The sequence below is a fragment of the Nyctereutes procyonoides genome, unplaced genomic scaffold (genome assembly GCF_905146905.1).
Source record: "Nyctereutes procyonoides isolate TBG_1078 unplaced genomic scaffold, NYPRO_anot_genome, whole genome shotgun sequence".
NCBI classification, from domain to species: Eukaryota; Metazoa; Chordata; class Mammalia; order Carnivora; family Canidae; genus Nyctereutes; species Nyctereutes procyonoides.
In genome coordinates this window covers 84991858-85008630 of record NW_026575146.1, presented here as the reverse complement: position 1 = coordinate 85008630, position 16773 = coordinate 84991858, and positions in this window count along the sequence as shown.

Genomic DNA, 16773 nt, shown 5'->3' with positions numbered 1-16773 from the left:
AGCGGGGGACAAGCGTTGGTGGCCGAGCAGCAGGTGACGCCGCAGCACCCCCAGGCCGTGAGCAGAGCCGGAGAAGACAAATAGGGCCGCGGTTAAGTCTACCCCTCCCCTTCTTTAAAACCGCCCTGCTGTCTCTGCCACAGGGCCTTTGAACGTTCTGCGTCCTGTGCTTGCAAGGCTGTTTCCCGGGCCCTTTGCAGAGATGGGCCTTCCTCATTCTCTGGCCTTCCTAGGTGGATCACCTCCCCTCACCCCAGAGGACTCCTTGCTCCCCCAGGCCAGCCTCCAGGACCTTATAGGGATTATTTCCTTTAATTATTTCCTTTAATAGCCTTTTCATAGTCTTACTATTTATTGGTCTATTGTCTGTCTCCTCAAATAAAATTAAGCCCTAAGGCACGGGGAGCCACCTGCGCCTGTTTACCTCTGGGCCCCCAGCACCTCGGGGTGCTCGAAACATGGTAGGCATTTGCGGACACCCGACTTTTTAAAAATTGAACATATTATCTTGACTGGATTACGTGACCTGAGGTTTTGGGAGCACTTCTCAAAGTGTCCCTAAGAGCCCCTAAGACTCTTTCAGGTGGTCACGTGGACCTTCATAAGGATACTCGGAGGCTGGGTTGCTCTTCTGGTCTGTGGACATTCGCGGGGACGTGCGGAAGCAGCGGTGAGTAAACCTGCTGGCACCTGAGCTGGACTCAAGACAGTGGCACTAATGGGCCCTACTCGTCACTGTTTATTCTTTCTTCAGCACCACTTTTGCAGGGAAAGGAAAAAGCCGGTTTCACCTAAGAATGTCTTTATGAAGCAGTAAACATTATTAATTTTGTGAAATCCAGACACTCGCATACACGACCCTCACCCTTTGTGTGAGCAGATGGGGAGGAAAGTGTCTCCCACCGTGAGCTGGACAACCTTCCGATGTTTAAAAAACTTTCTGATGAGATTGGTGGTTGTATTAATGAATGTATTTTTTTGATATTGCGTAACAAAATATGCCAGCTTTTGGCAAACCTGCGTGGTTTGGTGAACCGGTATTTTCCAAACGATCGATGCATGATCCATGAAGAGCAAACTACACCAGTATATTTTAAGGTAACAGAGTATGAAATGCTCGTCGGTGTGGTTTCAGATTCCACACCACCATTTATTCAGTTTTGGTGTATTATGAAAGAAAAATATCCACCATTTTTTGGAAAAGCCCATTGAAATACTATATATATGCTGGAGGACAGATTTCCTTCTACTTCAATAATATATCCCAACAGGCCGAATGCAAGAGTAGATACGACAATCCAGTTGGCATCTATTAAGCTCAACATAAATGAGATTTGCAAAGCTACAAAACAATGCCTGCTGCTCGGTAAATTTTGTTTCACAAGTAGTTTCATAAAAAAAATGTTATTTATGTTAACGTGAAATAGGTTTATTATTGTTATTTAAAAATCAATTAAATAAATGAGATATTTGTGTGTTTTTCTCAGTCTTCATTTCTAGTATCTCAAACGCTTACAGATACAGTCCTAATAAACAAAAGCTTATTTGGGATCCTCACTAATTTTTTAAAAAAGATTTGTTTATTTATTTGAGAGAGAGAGACAGAGTGTACGCAGGTGCAAGGAGGGGAGGGGCAGAGGGGGAGGATTCCAAGCAGACTCCCCACTGAGCGTGGATCTCAGGACTCTGAGGTCACGACCTGAGCTGAAATCAAGAGTCAGAGGCTTAACCAACTGAGCCACCCAAGCGCCCCAGATCCTCAATAATTTTTGAGAGTGCAAAGAAATACTGAGCATTTTTTCATGTGTCCATTAGCCACTTATATATCTCCTTTGGAGAAATGTCTGTTCATTGCTTCTGCCCATTTCTTGACAGGATTTTTTATTTTTGGGGTATTGAGTTTGATAAGTTCTTTATAGATTTTGGATAGTAGCCCTTTATCTGCTCTATCATTTGCAAATATCGCCTCCCATTACCTTTTAGTTTTGTTGATTATTTCCTTTGCTGTGCGAAAGCTAACAGGCGCATGAAAAACTGCTCAACATCACTCAGCATCGGGGACACATACATCAAAACCACAAGGAGATACCACTTCGCGCTGGTCAGAATAGCTAAAATGAACAACTCAGGAAACGACAGATGCTGGCAAGGATACAGAGAAAGGGGGGCCCCCCTGCACTGTTGGTGGGAATACAAACTGGTGCAGCCACTCTGGAAAACAGCGTGGAGGCTGGTCAAAAAGTTAAAAATAGAGCTGCCCTATGACCCAGCAATTCGCCTGCTAGGTATTTATCCAAAGGATACAAAAATAGTGACCCAAAGGGGCACCTGCACCCCAATGTTTATAGCAGCAATATCCCCAATAGCCACACTATGGAAAGAGCTCAGATGTCCATCGGCTGGTGAAGGGATAAAGAAGATGTGGTATAAATATACGATGGAATATTACTCGGTCATCAAAAAGAATGAAATCTTGCCATTTGCAACAACATGGAAGGAGCTAGAGGGTATCGTGCTAAGGGAAAGAAGTCCATCAGAGAAAGACAGATACCGTATGATTTCACTCATATGTGGAATTTAAGAAACAAAACAGATGAATAGAGAGGAAGGGAAGGAAAAATAGGGATAAAAACAGAGGGAGACAAACCATAAGAGACTCTTAACTCTAGAGAACAAACTGAGGGTTGCTGGAGGGGAGGGGCGATGGGGTAACTGGGTGACACTGGAGGGGAGGGGCGATGGGGTAACTGGGTGACGGGCATTAAGGAGGCACGTGATGGAATGAGCACTGGGTGTCACGTGCAACTGATGAATCGCTAAATTCTACCCCTGAAACTAATAATACACTATATGGCAACTAAGTTGAATTTAAATAAAAAATTTAAAAATAAATGAGAAATTATATATATATATATATATATATTTAAAGGTTTTATTTATTTATTTGATGGAAAGAGAGAGCACAAGCAGGCGAAGCAGTAGGCCGAGGGGGGGGGAAGCAGACCCCCTGTGGGGCAGGGAGCCCGAGTCTGGGCTCCATCCCAGGACCCTGGGATCACGACCTGAGCTGAAGGCAGATACTTAACTGACTGAGCCACCCAGGCGCCTCATAAATAAGAAATATATTATATTAAAGGTTTACAGAACAACAACAAAAAAAGAGTTCGACGAGACCTCAATATCAAAAAGGTAAAACCACTGCTTTAATGCAAAAGCTTTTGGGACCTCGAAGGGTTTTAGTAGAGGCAGCATAAGTGAGAGTACTGGGGGGGGGTGTGGGGGTGCATGGATTCCCCTCAATGGGACAACTTCTCTGAATTCTGGTGACAGCTCCATTTTCCCCGGTCGGTGACTCCTTGGGTAATGTTGGGCAGGTGATCTTGATTAGATCCCAGAACTATGATTTAAATAGAATTTAAGGATTATACCGTCGTGCTCGTAAATCCTCATGATGACAGTTCAGATAAGAAATATATAGACCGAGATACAGGAGCAGCAGGGGAGGAACAGGTAAGAAGGCGGACTCTGGAGCAGGCTACCTTGCCAGGTCCTGGCTGAGTGTGCTTGTTGCCGATGACACGGGGCACATTTGTCAACCTCTCTGTGACTCCGTTTCTGCACATGTAACACGGGGACAATGGTAATAAAGATGTCATTTTGATGCAGGCTGGCTGGGTCCGAGGACCCAGAGGTTCCTTTGGCTTCGTGCGGGATGGAAGTCAAAGGTGAGCAGGAGGTGAGGGCAGGGTTTATCCAAGATGTGGAGGGAGCAGATGTGGATGGAGTGTCTGGGAGACTTGGAAAGGAAACGGGGCGTGAGTCTTGTCTTTCCTTGGGGGTCTGGAGTCTTTACTGAGGACGGCGGTCTGGTGTGTGTCCTCAGGCCCCCAGGAACGGGTCGATCGAGGCTGGGAGCTCGAGGGTCCTCCACAAGGTACCTCTGCCCGGGGTCAGGAGCCCTGGGGTCAAGGGGTTTGGAACCGGTGGTCTTAGAGAACGTTCCCGATGGCCCAGGCCTGTCACTCCTTAGATGTTACCTGTTGTGCTGGAAGGCTCTGAAGAAATCACGAACCCCTGGACCTTTACAAGGAGGACAGACGCGAAGGCAGGTGTGAGGTGGGCGTGCAGGTCCTGGCAAGAAGGGAAGCGGGAACAGAAGCAAAGTTAAAAAAAAAAAAAAAAAAAAAACAAAAACAACAACCCACAGCTTTTTCTTTCTGAGGTCCCTTCGGTTTCCTTGTCTCAGCTTGACTGTCCCTAAGGGCTACATGATCGTGGTGGCCCTAACAGCACGCAGGTGCTGCGGGGGGTTCACTGTTCTGTTTAGGTCTTTGATGGATCGACTGAGGCCTGTCCCGTTAGGGAGGGCGGTGGGCTCCTCTGGCTCTCCCAACTCAACGTCACCTTCCTCCAGAAACACCCTCACGGGCACACCCAGGGTAATGTTTGATCAAATATTTGAGCACCTGAGCACCCCGGTGGCCCAGTCAAGTTGACAGGTAACACTAATCCTTTTTCGGGGCGACGGAAACGTTCCTTATCTTGGTAGGGGTGTGGGTGTGTATTTATCAAAACCCATTTGGAAAAAAAAAAACCCATTTGGTTGTACACGTGAGATCTAGGCAGTTCCCTGCGCGTAAGTTCATCTCAATGAAACTATAAGACAACCAGAGTCACGTTGACAGCATCAGATCTGTCACGTGTCACCCCCGCCGCCCCCACCCCGTGCAGGTTCAACTCCTCGGGCCCTGTCGCCTGGGCCCTCCCAGCACGGCCGTCCCATCACCCCCGATTTCTACCTCCGGTGCCATTCCAGCCTCGGGGGTTCCGGCTACAGGTGCTTCTGGGCGAGGAGGCCGGGGATGTGCACCTGCTGTCGGTTGCTTCCTGGGAAGAGCTTTCACATCTGACTGTCTGGACAGTGGCCTTGGCCTCGGGGAAGAGCGCGCCCAGCTGCCAGGGAAGGGCCGGGGGAGAGTCTCCACCGTGCTGGGTTGGGGGGAGCAGTAGAGGGGGGCTCGGACACAAAACCACTCGTGGATTTCTCTCACCCCATCCTGACTCAGTCATGTGGTTATGATCATTATTTTTTTAATAAATCAAACCATAACATTGACTGTATTAATACATATGCTACATTTCTCACCACATGTGATTTCTTATAATTAATTAGATTATAATTAATACAAGAGACTCATCAAAATTCAACTTAAATTGAGCAAACATGGAGTGAGGGTGTCTATTAGGTGCAGGACGATTTACCACGTGCTCTGGGGCTGTAAACACGAGGCTAGAAGGTCTGAGGGCGCAGGTGCTGGCTGGTGGGGCATGAAGGTGGTGAGCCAAGGGCCCAGGCAGGAATTAGCATGGGCAGGTGTCCAGCCTTTCTGTTTTGGTTCCTCGGTGGTCTGAGCTCCTGAGTTGGTCTTGCCTCCCTCTGAATGGAGGGTGGCTCCCGAGAAGGCTGTTGTAAGCAGTTGTTTAAAAAATAAATAAATAATAAAAAAATAATCAAAAATAAATAAATAAATAAATAAATAAATAAATAAATAAATAAATAAATAAATAAATAAAATAAAATAGTGCCAAGTTGGCCACGAGCTGCGGTCACTCTGCGTGTGTGGCCTATTCCCTGGTGTTCCTGCATGTACCGGGGGTGGCATTGCATTAAGGAGCTTGGGAACCTGGCTTTAAGGAGGGTTCTGGAAGCTGGTTGCTGCTCCAGGAGTGAGTCTGCTTGTGAAGTCCCCAGCAGAGCTTCCGTGGGGCAGCCCCAAGGGCGCATAGCTAGGTGGCCCGGGGGGCGGGATGGTTGCCAGGCTGGTGGCTTTCAGTAAATCCACACCTGTGAGAATCAAGCCTGGAGATGGCCAGGTGACCAGATTCGTGGTGGGACATGTACCCCAGATGTCCCTTTTTTTCAGTGAATCCCAAAGCTCTTTTCATTGGATCCTCATGAAAGAATTTTGTTTGAATCCGGATAACAGCGCAGAAATGTAGTTGTACGAACCCATTTCATCCGACAAATGCTTCTAGACCCCATAGCATCTCATTATGGAGCTAAAAATTGATTCTAGATCAACCGCATTTCAAGATGAGACTGCAGGCAAACAAATGAGGAGGCCGCCCGTTGTGCTCGTTACTGCGGTCTTTACTCCCTACCTACTAAAACGAGCGAACTTGTAACCAGCGAGCAGTAACCTATGAGCTACACCAACATCCACGATGTCTCCCAGTGATTTTGAGATAATGCTGGATTTTATATTTGCAACCAACTAGCACAGCAAGGCATGTGTACTTTACTGTTGCATCTTTTGACCTATCATTTGTGTAACGGTTTAAAAATAATAATATAATTTCTTGAAACTACTTCCACCACCAAAAAGCTAAACATGCAACCTGATGGAACGGAAGATGCAAATGTAGGAACCAGTGCTTGGCAAGGAGGCCAGAGGAGAGAAAGTGGGTGTAAACAAAGCGTGTGCTACTCTGGCTGAATTGTGTGGCCTGGTATTCCCATGAGTGCCTTTTGGATGTGGGTCCAATCGAAGCGGGGTGATGTCAAGGCCCGTGGAGGGCAGGCAGCTTACAGAACCGAAGCCCTATGGGAAGGGAGGTGATCTCTTGGAGGGGGGAACGGGTGACCTGCAGTAAACGCTTGGTCTCTGCTCTGCGGTTGGTGCTTGGGGATGCGTGCTCTTCAGGATTCCTTCAACGGAAGAAAGAGACCTTCACTGGCTCCTGGCACTGGGAAGTCCAATGGTGGTGCTGGCTTCTGGTTGGGGTGGCTCCAGGGTCTCTGGTGATGCTTCCAGGACCGATTAGCTCATTCTCCACCCCTTGGCTCTGCTTCCTTTGGGGCTGCTTCCACGTCAGGGGGCAGTGGGCAGCTGGGACCTCCACGCCGACAGCCCACTGCCCCAGCAGCCCAGGGTGGAGAGTTTCCCAGTGCTCTGGAATCTTGGGCTGAGTCTTGTGAGCAGAGTTGGGCCTCAGAATGAGGCCTGAATGTGGCCTCTGAGACCAAGGGAAGGAATAGAAAATGTGCAGTGATTGGCTCAGGCCTGGGTCACAGGCAGGTCCCTGAGATGTGGCTGAGGGGAGCTGGCCAGCTGCACTTACCCCCTGGACTGAGCCCAGGGGCCATGAGGGCCCAGAGATGCCGTTACTGGGAGGGAGAGAGGGTAGCTGGAGTCCACAGTGTCCTCTCGTGGTCCTGGTGACACATCAGCATCTCCTCCCAAATGACTTCGGAGAGCTTCCGAAGGGACCCTTGAAAATGCCCCTGACTGCTGAGGGAGGAAACTAGAGGAAGAAAGATATATGCAGTGTGATAGTGTTTATTATCCTTTAAAAAACCCACAAATGGTATATTTTCTATGGGAATACCTATAAGTACGTCAAAAAAAAACTATATTAAATTCATTTTTGTGGTTACTTCTGGAAAGGTAGGGAGGAGACCGGGAAGAGGTGTTAAGAGGGCTTTGGGTTTATATATAAAATTGAATTAAAAATAGTTTACATATAATAAAATTCACTTTTTTGGTATATAGTTTTGAGTTTCGGCAAAGGCATAAAGTCATATCACCACTGCCACAATCATGATAAAGCACAAGTTTCATCAGCCCCCCAAAATCCCTTGTAGTTAACCCCTTAGGAGTTAGTTAACCCCTCCACAAATCCAGCCTCTGGGAACCATCGATCTACTCTCCACCATAGTTTTGTCTGTCAAGGAGTGTCGTATAAATGGACTCATAGAGTTTGTACCCTTTGGAGTCTGGTTTCTTTGCTCCATATTGAGATTCATCCATGTTGTATGTACTGGTAGTTTGTTCCTTGTTTTCTACTGGGTACTATTCCATTTTGGAGTGTACCACAGTTTGTCTTGTTGAAGGAGATTTGAGTTATTTCCAGTTTGGGGCCTTTATGAATAAAATGTTATAAATATTCAAATACAGATATGTGTGTACCTAAGGTTTCATTCCTCCAGGGGAAATACCTACATGTGGGATGGCTGAATCATAGGGTACGTGTGTGTTTGCCTTTATGAGAAACTGCACACTGTTTTCCATATTGCCACGTCAGTAATTTTGAAAATTCAAGTTGCCTTGCAACTTCACCAGAGTTTGGTATTGCCAATGTTTTTATTTTAGCCATTCTAATAAGTGTGTGCCGGTTTCCATTTGTGTGTTTAAAGAGACTTTTTAGTTTGGAACAATCTTAGATTTACAGAAGAGTTGCAGAAATAGCACAGAGAGTTCCTGTGTCCTCTTTACTCAGCGCCCCTGATATTAACGCGCTACATAATCATGGTACGTGTATCAAAATGACAGTAACATTGATGCAATACTGGTAACGGAATTACAGACTTTTAGATTTTTTTTTAAATTTTTATTTATTTATGATAGTCACAGAGAGAGAAAGAGAGAGAGGCAGAGGCATAGGGAGAAGCAGGCTCCATGCACCGGGAGCCCGATGTGGGATTCGATCCCGGGTCTCCAGGATCGCGCCCTGGGCCAAAGGCAGGCGCCAAACCGCTGCGCCACCCAGGGATCCCTGAATTACAGACTTTTATTCACCAATGTCCACTTTTGTTTCCGGCATCCTATCCAGGATCCCACATTGCATGTAGCCTTTGTGTCTCAGTCTCTGCTGATAGGTGATTGCTCACCAGTCTTCATGACTTTGTCTTTTATGGTTTTGATGCTTTTCAAGAGTACTGGTCAGGTTTTTGTGGAATGTCCCTCAATTTAGATTTGTCTGATGTTTTCTCCTAATTAGGATGATATGGATTTGAAGGAGTGTGTCATACAGGTTTGTTTGTTTATTTATTTATTTATTTATTTATTTATTTATTTATTTATTTATATCATTTTATTATTTTCTGGCTTTGCCAGCCAGCTCATCTCTGTATTCTCCATCTCAGCCCTAGAATAATCAACCCTTCTCCCAAGATCCCTGGTTCCTTAAATGAGAGAACAGCATTTAGAGATCAAGATCAAGGTCCTGGGAGTGCTTACTGCTACTGGGGTGTCACTGCTTCTAGGCTCTCACAGCAGAAAGAGATAAGGAATTTGGTTTTTTTTTTTTAGATTTTATTTATTTATTTGAGAGAGAGAGAGAGAGAATGAGAGAGCATGGGGGGAGGGGGCAGAGCAGAGGGAGAGAGAGAAGCAGGCTCCCCACTGAGCAGAGAGCCTGACTTGGGGCTTGATCCCAGGATCATGACCTGAGCTTAGGGCAGACTCTTAACCAACTGAGCCCCCCAGGTGCCCTGAGTCAGGGAATCCTGTGTATCTATTCTAAACATGTAAATACGTATATCTGTATTTCTGTCTGTGTACATACTTTAACAAAAGTTCATACTGGTATTTCTGACTCCAATCCAGCACCAGGGTGTTCATTCTGGCATCCCCCCGACCTTGCTTTTTTTTTCTTTTTTCTTTTTGTAACTTCTTTCTTAGTCAATGAAGCACCTCTTTTTATCTCCAATATCTTCTCCAAATACCTCCTTGTTTGTTCAACTCTACTGTACATGTAACATAGCTTTGGAATTTGTAGCCTGTATCTCTTTGAGAAACATATTTACCAACCGGCACGTGAATTTATGTGTAGTTCTTTCTTTCTCTCTTCCTAGAAAATCTATCAAAACACTGTCTTAGCTCCTCCCTGCCTCACCAGGTTGAGTGCAGGGAAGCCATCCGTTTGCAAACAGGTTCGTTGACCACTCTGTGCATTCCATCTTGGATTTCCCTGATATTCTGGATGATTTCTAAAAATTGGCACATAGTAAAATTTATTCTTTGTGGTACTGATCTATGGATTTTTGGCAAATTACACAGGCTGATTTTCCAGTGTTGAACCTTCCTTGCAAACCATGAGATAAACTCCATGTAGTTGTAATATATTATCCTTTTAATAGATGGCTGGACAAAAAAAATAATAATAATAATAGATGGCTGGACTAATCTGCTACTGTTTTGTTGAGGAATCTTGCATCTACGTATGCCATGTTTCTTGTCTTGTAAAGTCTTTCTCTGGTTTTGGTATCAGAATGAACCTGATCTCACATAGTGAATTGGGAAGTTTCCCTCCTATTTTATGTTCCTGAAAAGGTTGTGTAGGATTGATATGATTTCCTCTTTAATTGTTTATAGAATTCACCAACAAAACCACCTGGGTTTGAAGCTTTCTTTGTTGGAAAGGTTTCATTAAAAACTCAATTTCTTTAATAGATGGAGCACTGTTTGCTCTATCTATTTCTTCTTCGGGGAGCTCTGGTAGCTTCTTATAAAGTTAAACATACATTTACTATTCAGTCTGGCGATCCCACTCCTAGGTATTTACCCACATGGCTTGAAAACTTGTGTTCACACCAAAAACTTTCATTTCAGAAGTTCATGGCAAGTTGTAGGACACACTGTGGGAATACCTAGGAAAGGCTCCTGCTTGATGCCAATTCCCAGGACTTCAAGGCCAGACAACCCTAGCCCTTGCCCACAGCTGGACACCTGATCCAGGATGGCCTACAGAGGAGAGCAGCTGGCCAAGGTGGGCCAATCAGAACCCTTTCATGGAATTTAGAACTTGAGTGGCTTGGCCTGTAATGTGCAGACCCAGGTGCTGTGGGTGATGGTGATAGTGGCCCTGGGGTGCCATGTTCCTTGCCATGTGGTTTCAGGAAACAGAAGATGCTGGAGAAGAGACCAGATCAGGCACAGGGAGGGGGGCTGGGATGAGCCACCCAAACCACACAGTTTGCCGCCAGGTTTCTCTAGCATTCCTGTGTTAAACTTTGGGACACACCCCTGGCCTGAGTCCCGGAGGAAAAGTTGAGTTGGGTTTCTGTGACTTGCAGCTGAAAGTATTCTAATGCTCAAATGTCTCTCTTTAGACGCTTTCTGTTTTCTTCTAGAGAGGCTGGTTTTCCCATATCACCTGCCGCTTTCCTTCCTCTTTAGTCTAAGTGGTGGGCCACTGTGGCCAAGCCACGCCCTGTTATTCCTCACCTTGGCCTTACATAAAGTGAAGAAAAGTCTTTCTGACTTCCTGCATGCAGGGATCTTGCATGGAGAGGGTGCTTAAAGGCATCCAGGACAAGGATGTTGTAAGGAAGGACACCAAGATTTGCCTTGAGATGATCTGAAGTTTGGGCTGAGATACATCAAAGAGTGACAATGACAATGGGGATGACGACTCGAGATTTTTGCCTACCTAGGAGCAGAAAATGAACTTGTTGCCTTGAAGGCATCACAACTCTCCCGAGAGCAGTTATTATTGGTGTTGTTGTCATTGTCATCACTGTTGCAGTTCAACTTGACAGGGTGCTCTGAGTGCACCGTGGTTCTGGGTCTGCCCTTGTTCTCCCTGCCTCCTACCCCTGACTACTTCAAACGTGGCTACCTGTGGCCACACTGTAGATAGAATCCAATTGGACTTTGACTCTTGCTGACAAAATTAGGAAAACTGGGCTTATTTTCTCCTCTTTATTTATAAAAATTAGAAAAAAAAACCCAAAGAAATATATAAAGAATATTACCTCTTGGCTTTCCAAGTGACATAGAATGTTATCTCAATAAATATTTGTTTTGTTTTTTTTTAAAGATTTTATTTATTTTTTAAAAAAATATTTCATTTATTTATTCATGAGAGACACACACACAGAGAGAGACAGAGACACAGGCAGAGGGAGAAGCAGGCTCCATGCAGGGAGCCCAACGTGGGACTTGATCCCGAGACCCCAGGATCACATCCTGGGCTGGAGGCGGTGCTAAACCGCTGAGCCACCCGGGCTGCCCTCAATAAATATTTCAATGAACTTTTGGAATGGACATTTCTGGATGCTCATTCTCTGTGAAAAAAAATACATCACTCCCTTGTGTTTTGCACAATTCCCTTTGTTAACAGTATAGGGATTCAAGTGGAAGAAAGCACACCCCAAGGATCTCAGCGACTTCCTCCCTGCATACAGCTCACTAGGTGCCAGCGTGATGTTAAGTTGCACTTGGCCTCAGCTACCTGAGAATATGTAAATTTATATTTCCCGTGCTTGATAACTTGCTTTTTTTCTTTGTTATCTGAGATTTAGGAGCTAGAAGGAAACCTTTAAGCCTCTTGGCTCTGATTATTTCAGCTGCTGTGATGCTAATGATTCACATATTGAGCAAATAAAATGCCCTGGAAACCTGCTAAACGAGGAATTTCAAGGCACACACTTTCATTCTGTTGACAAATGTGCCCTTCTGAGAGGCTCAAGGAGGCCCAGTTCTATTTGGTCTTGTTCCTGAAGGTAGCACACATACCTCTCTATTTCTGAATATTTTTTTTAACTTGAAAAAGTTGTAAAAAAAAAAAGTAGAAACAGACAATTCACAAAGGAAGAAAGGCAAATGGCCAAGAAAACATATGAAAAGATGTTCAGTTGAATAGAAGCAAATTGAAGCAGTGAGATTTTTTTTTCCTCCAGCCACATAAGAAAATATTATATAAAGGCTGATGGTAACTCCCAGAGTTGCTGAGAAAATGAGCATTTTTATATTCCACCTTCTAGGTACATTGGCAATGTGCATCCGTGTTTAAACTGCTCGCTTTGGCTCAGAAACTATACCTGTGGGCATTCGTTTTACAGACCTGACTGGAGGAGTGCCTGAATGGCTCAGGGGTTGATTGTCTGCCTTTGGCTCAGGTCATGATCCCGGGGTCCTGGGGCCGAGTCCCACATCGGGCTCCCCACAGGGAGCCTGCTTCTCCCTCTGCCTGTGTCTCTGCCTCTCTCATGAATAAATAAATAAAATCTTAAAAAAAAAAAAAAAGGCCTGACTGGATCCCTTTGTGGGGATGAAGACTGAGGTCATTTACTGAGATTGCTCAGCAAAGAGACTAGAAACAACCTAATGTCCACCAGCAGGGATGGGTGAGAGAAATGACACATATGGCTCTCTGTGAGGTGTGGGCCTGGCGCTGAGAATGAAGGTGCAGAGCTCCGTACATGAATGTGGAGACGTGTCACCCAAGCACTGCCAAGCAAAAACAGTTCCAGAACTGTGTTTATTTGTGATTCCACTTCCGCAAAGACATCTGTATATGCATTTAGAAAAGTAGTCTGGCCAGGCACAGAGGGACAAATATTGTATAATTCCACTTATACGAAGCATCTGGAGTAGTCAAATTCATAGAGACAGAAGTAGAACGGTGGTTTCCAGGGCCTGGGGCTGGGGGAAGGAGGAAATGAGAGTTTTTATTTCATGGGTACAGGGTTTCAGTTTGGGAAGATGAAAAAAAAATACCAGAGGTGGATGGTGGTGATGGCTGCACAACAGTGCGAGTGTGCCGAATGCCACTAACTGCTTAAAAGTGGTGAAAGTGGTAAATGTCATATTACATATATTTTACCACAAAAAATTTTTTTTAAAATATTTATTTATCTATTTCAGAGAGAGTGAATGGGGGGAGGGAAAGAGGAAGAGGGCGAGAAGCAGACCCCCCTCTGAGCAGTGAGCCTCATGCAGGACTCGATCCCAAGACCCTGCGATCATGACCTGAGCTGAAATTAAGATTTGGCCACATAACCGGCTGAGCCACCCTGGAATTTTTTTAGGTAGCTGAAGAGCTATTTGCCAAAATAACAGTGTTATTTTCTGTGTGGTTAGTTTTTGTTTGTTTTCTTTGCAGCAAGCATATAGTATTTCTATATTCTGTGAGTCAGTCCTGGCCAACCGGTGAGCTGTGAATTCACTGAATGGCTGTATTTTTGTTTACATTTTTAAAATGTTGCTATGTGGACTTGGAGCCTGCTTCCGCACCTTCCCTCAGGTGTTTCTGTTTGTCAGATGTTCCCTTAAAAGCAAACAGCTAATTCTTGCTCCCCCTTACCATTCCACCCTCCCCCAAACTTCCACACGACAGTGGCTGAGGGGACAGACCTGGGACAGACCTGAAGCATGACCCAGTAGAACTTCGGTCTCAGCCCCAGGAGACTGGTTTTACCCACCTGGGCACCACCACCCATCCCGGCCACCGGGGGCATTTGTCGGGGAGGGGGAGGAGGACATTTGGGGAGCGGTTCTTGGAAAGCACAGCAACCATGCTGGCACCACCAGCTTGGCACTGGTGGAACCAAGGGCCGGTCCCAAGGGCCAGCTGCCAAACTCCTTGTCCCTGCTGCCCCCGCCCTGCCCCACTTTCTGTCCCCACTTCCCACTCTGCTCTTTCTGCTCTAGAACCAGCACCTGAGAGAGGATGACTGCTTGACCTTGGTCACATGCATGTTGTCAATGCTCGCAGGGAGCAGGACAGAATGTGTAGACCAAGAGGCTTCTGGACTTCCTGCAATGGCAAGGAGCAGAGCATCCTCAAAAGGAAACTGAGGCATGGGACCAGGACGGGACCTAAGCCCTGTACCTGTGCAGCCTGTCCACTCGGCAGTCATCTTTCAGGGCCCAGGACTTCTCCACAAGCTGTTCCCTCTGCCTGAAGCGCTCTGTCTCCAACCCTTTGCCTGACTAGCTCCTCAGTATTTGGCTCTCAGCTTGAAGGCCGCCTGCGCAGGCTGTGCCACCTGGTGCGTCCCTCGGCCAGGCCACCTGAGAGCCCTCAGTCCTGAGCCCGTGTTTTATTCTCTCTAGTGTCCTATCTTCACCTGAGGGTATGGGCATGGTTGGAGCTTCCTCTCTGTTAGTCCTTGTACTCATCAGCGAGGGCGACATCACAAAAAACCACAGACAAGGGCCTAAATCATGGAAATGTGTCCCCCCCTGGTTCTGCAGGCTGCAAGCCCAAGCTCTAAGTGTCAGCAGGTTTGGCTTCTCCTGAGGCCTCTCTCCCTGGCTTGCAGATGGCCATCTTCTCACGGCGTCTTCACGTGGCCCTTTCGTCTATGTGCTCACACATCTCCGTCCAAATTCCTTCTTCCTACAAGGACACAAGTCCGATGGGATCAGAGCCCATCCCAATGGTCTCCATGTAACCTAACTACCTCTTGGGAGACCCCACCTCCAAGCATAGTCACATTCTGAGGCACTGGGGCTTAGGGCTTCAACATTCAAGTTTGGGAAGGACACAATTCATCCCATAGCCGTCCTGAGCAAGATTCTGGTCTGCTCCTCCATTGCTGTGGAAGACAGGACTTGCCTAGAGCATTGCTTGGTGCATGATGAGGGTTCAAAGATATTTGGAGAATAATGGAAAGAAAGGAGAGAGAGAGAAAGAAAGAGGGAAGAGGGACGGAGTATGGTGGAAGGAGGCGAGGGCACCAGGAAGTGAAGATCTGACAGGCGTGTCCAATGTGGCGATGGTGACGCCCCCAGAAGCCTCTGAGGCTGAGTGAGGATGAAATAAGCCTGTAATTAGAAGAGGTTGGTGGTCGTGCCTCATCACAGGCAAGAGCCCAGGCCCATTGCCAGCTGTGGGGTGGGGGGACCTGGGCAGATGTTATGAACACACTAGAGATGGTATTAGTTGGATACTGCTGCACGACCCATTGCTACAAAGCTTAGTGGCTTCAAAACCGATAGGCTTTTATGTTTCATAGTTTCTCTGGGCCAAGGATCTGCTTGGCTGGATGCCTCTGACTCAAAATCTCTCAGGAGGTTGCCATCAAGGGACTGCGGTTTCATCTGAAGGCTCCACTGGGGTAGGATCGTCTTCCCAGCTCACGCACTGGCTGTCCGTGGGATTCAGATCGCGATGGCTTTGGCTGGGAACCCTCGTCTTCCTTACCACATGGGCCTGTCCCCGGGCAGCTCCCAGCCCCGGAGTAGAGTGGGCGAGTGCCTGGGTGAGAGATGGAGGGAAGGGGACAGCCCACGATGGAACCTGTGATGCGTTTTCGTGACCTAATCTTGCAAGTGACAACCATTGCTTTTGCTCTTAGTAGCCAGGAGTGTGCAGGCACCGTCATGCTCAAGGGGGCGGGGGGTGTCCCACAGGAGCGTGACTGCCAGGAGCCTGGGATCAGGGCAGGGGGGGCACTGTGGGCCACAAATCCCCTGACACCAGCTAAGGGGGAGGGCCCAGCTGTGCATCTCCACGGCTCAGACATCGTCACATGTACCAGCTCTGGTGGCAATAGCAAAGCCCCGAAACGGTGCGTGCGTCCTCCGCACGTGCCGCAGACGGGACGGGTGGCGTTCTGCGTAGTAGAACAAGAATGAAAAAGTTAAAAGGAATTGCATGTTTGGGTTCTTTGAGGAGCAGACGCTACAATGGGATTAGATCTCCTAAGATGTTTCCGGGGAGAGGACACCTGAACAATAAAGGGGGGACAAGCCCCCGCACCTAAAGGGGACGTGATCCCTAATGAGGGAGGAGCTGGTAGGAAGAGGCTCCCATGCAGCACATTTCTAGAAAGGTTTGGCTAGGCTGTCGGGTGCCCTTGAGTCAAAGCTGCCCCTAAGCCCACATTTCACAGCCGCGGACAGGCACCTGTCCCCTGCCAGGCCCGGCAGGAGCAGCACAGGCCAAGGGCACGTTCATGGCTCCTGGTTGAGTAGACGGGCCTGTGCACTTCGGGGTGCATAAACCCTGTAGGCAAATGCTGGGTGCAAAGAGCAAGTCGTCAGAGGATACGAGCTGTATGTTGCTGCTCATGTAAAAGCTTAAAACCCTTTTAAGCTTGTGCTGCACCGGCCATGGGTACTAGGTACGTAGTAAAAGTAGAACAAGGAAGAAGGGAGGGAGCGTGGGAAGGGGTAGGGTTACAGGTAGGACACCTGGTTCTCGAGGATGCTGGTGGCACTGCCCGCCCCCCCCCCGCTGGCCCCGAGACAGGATGCA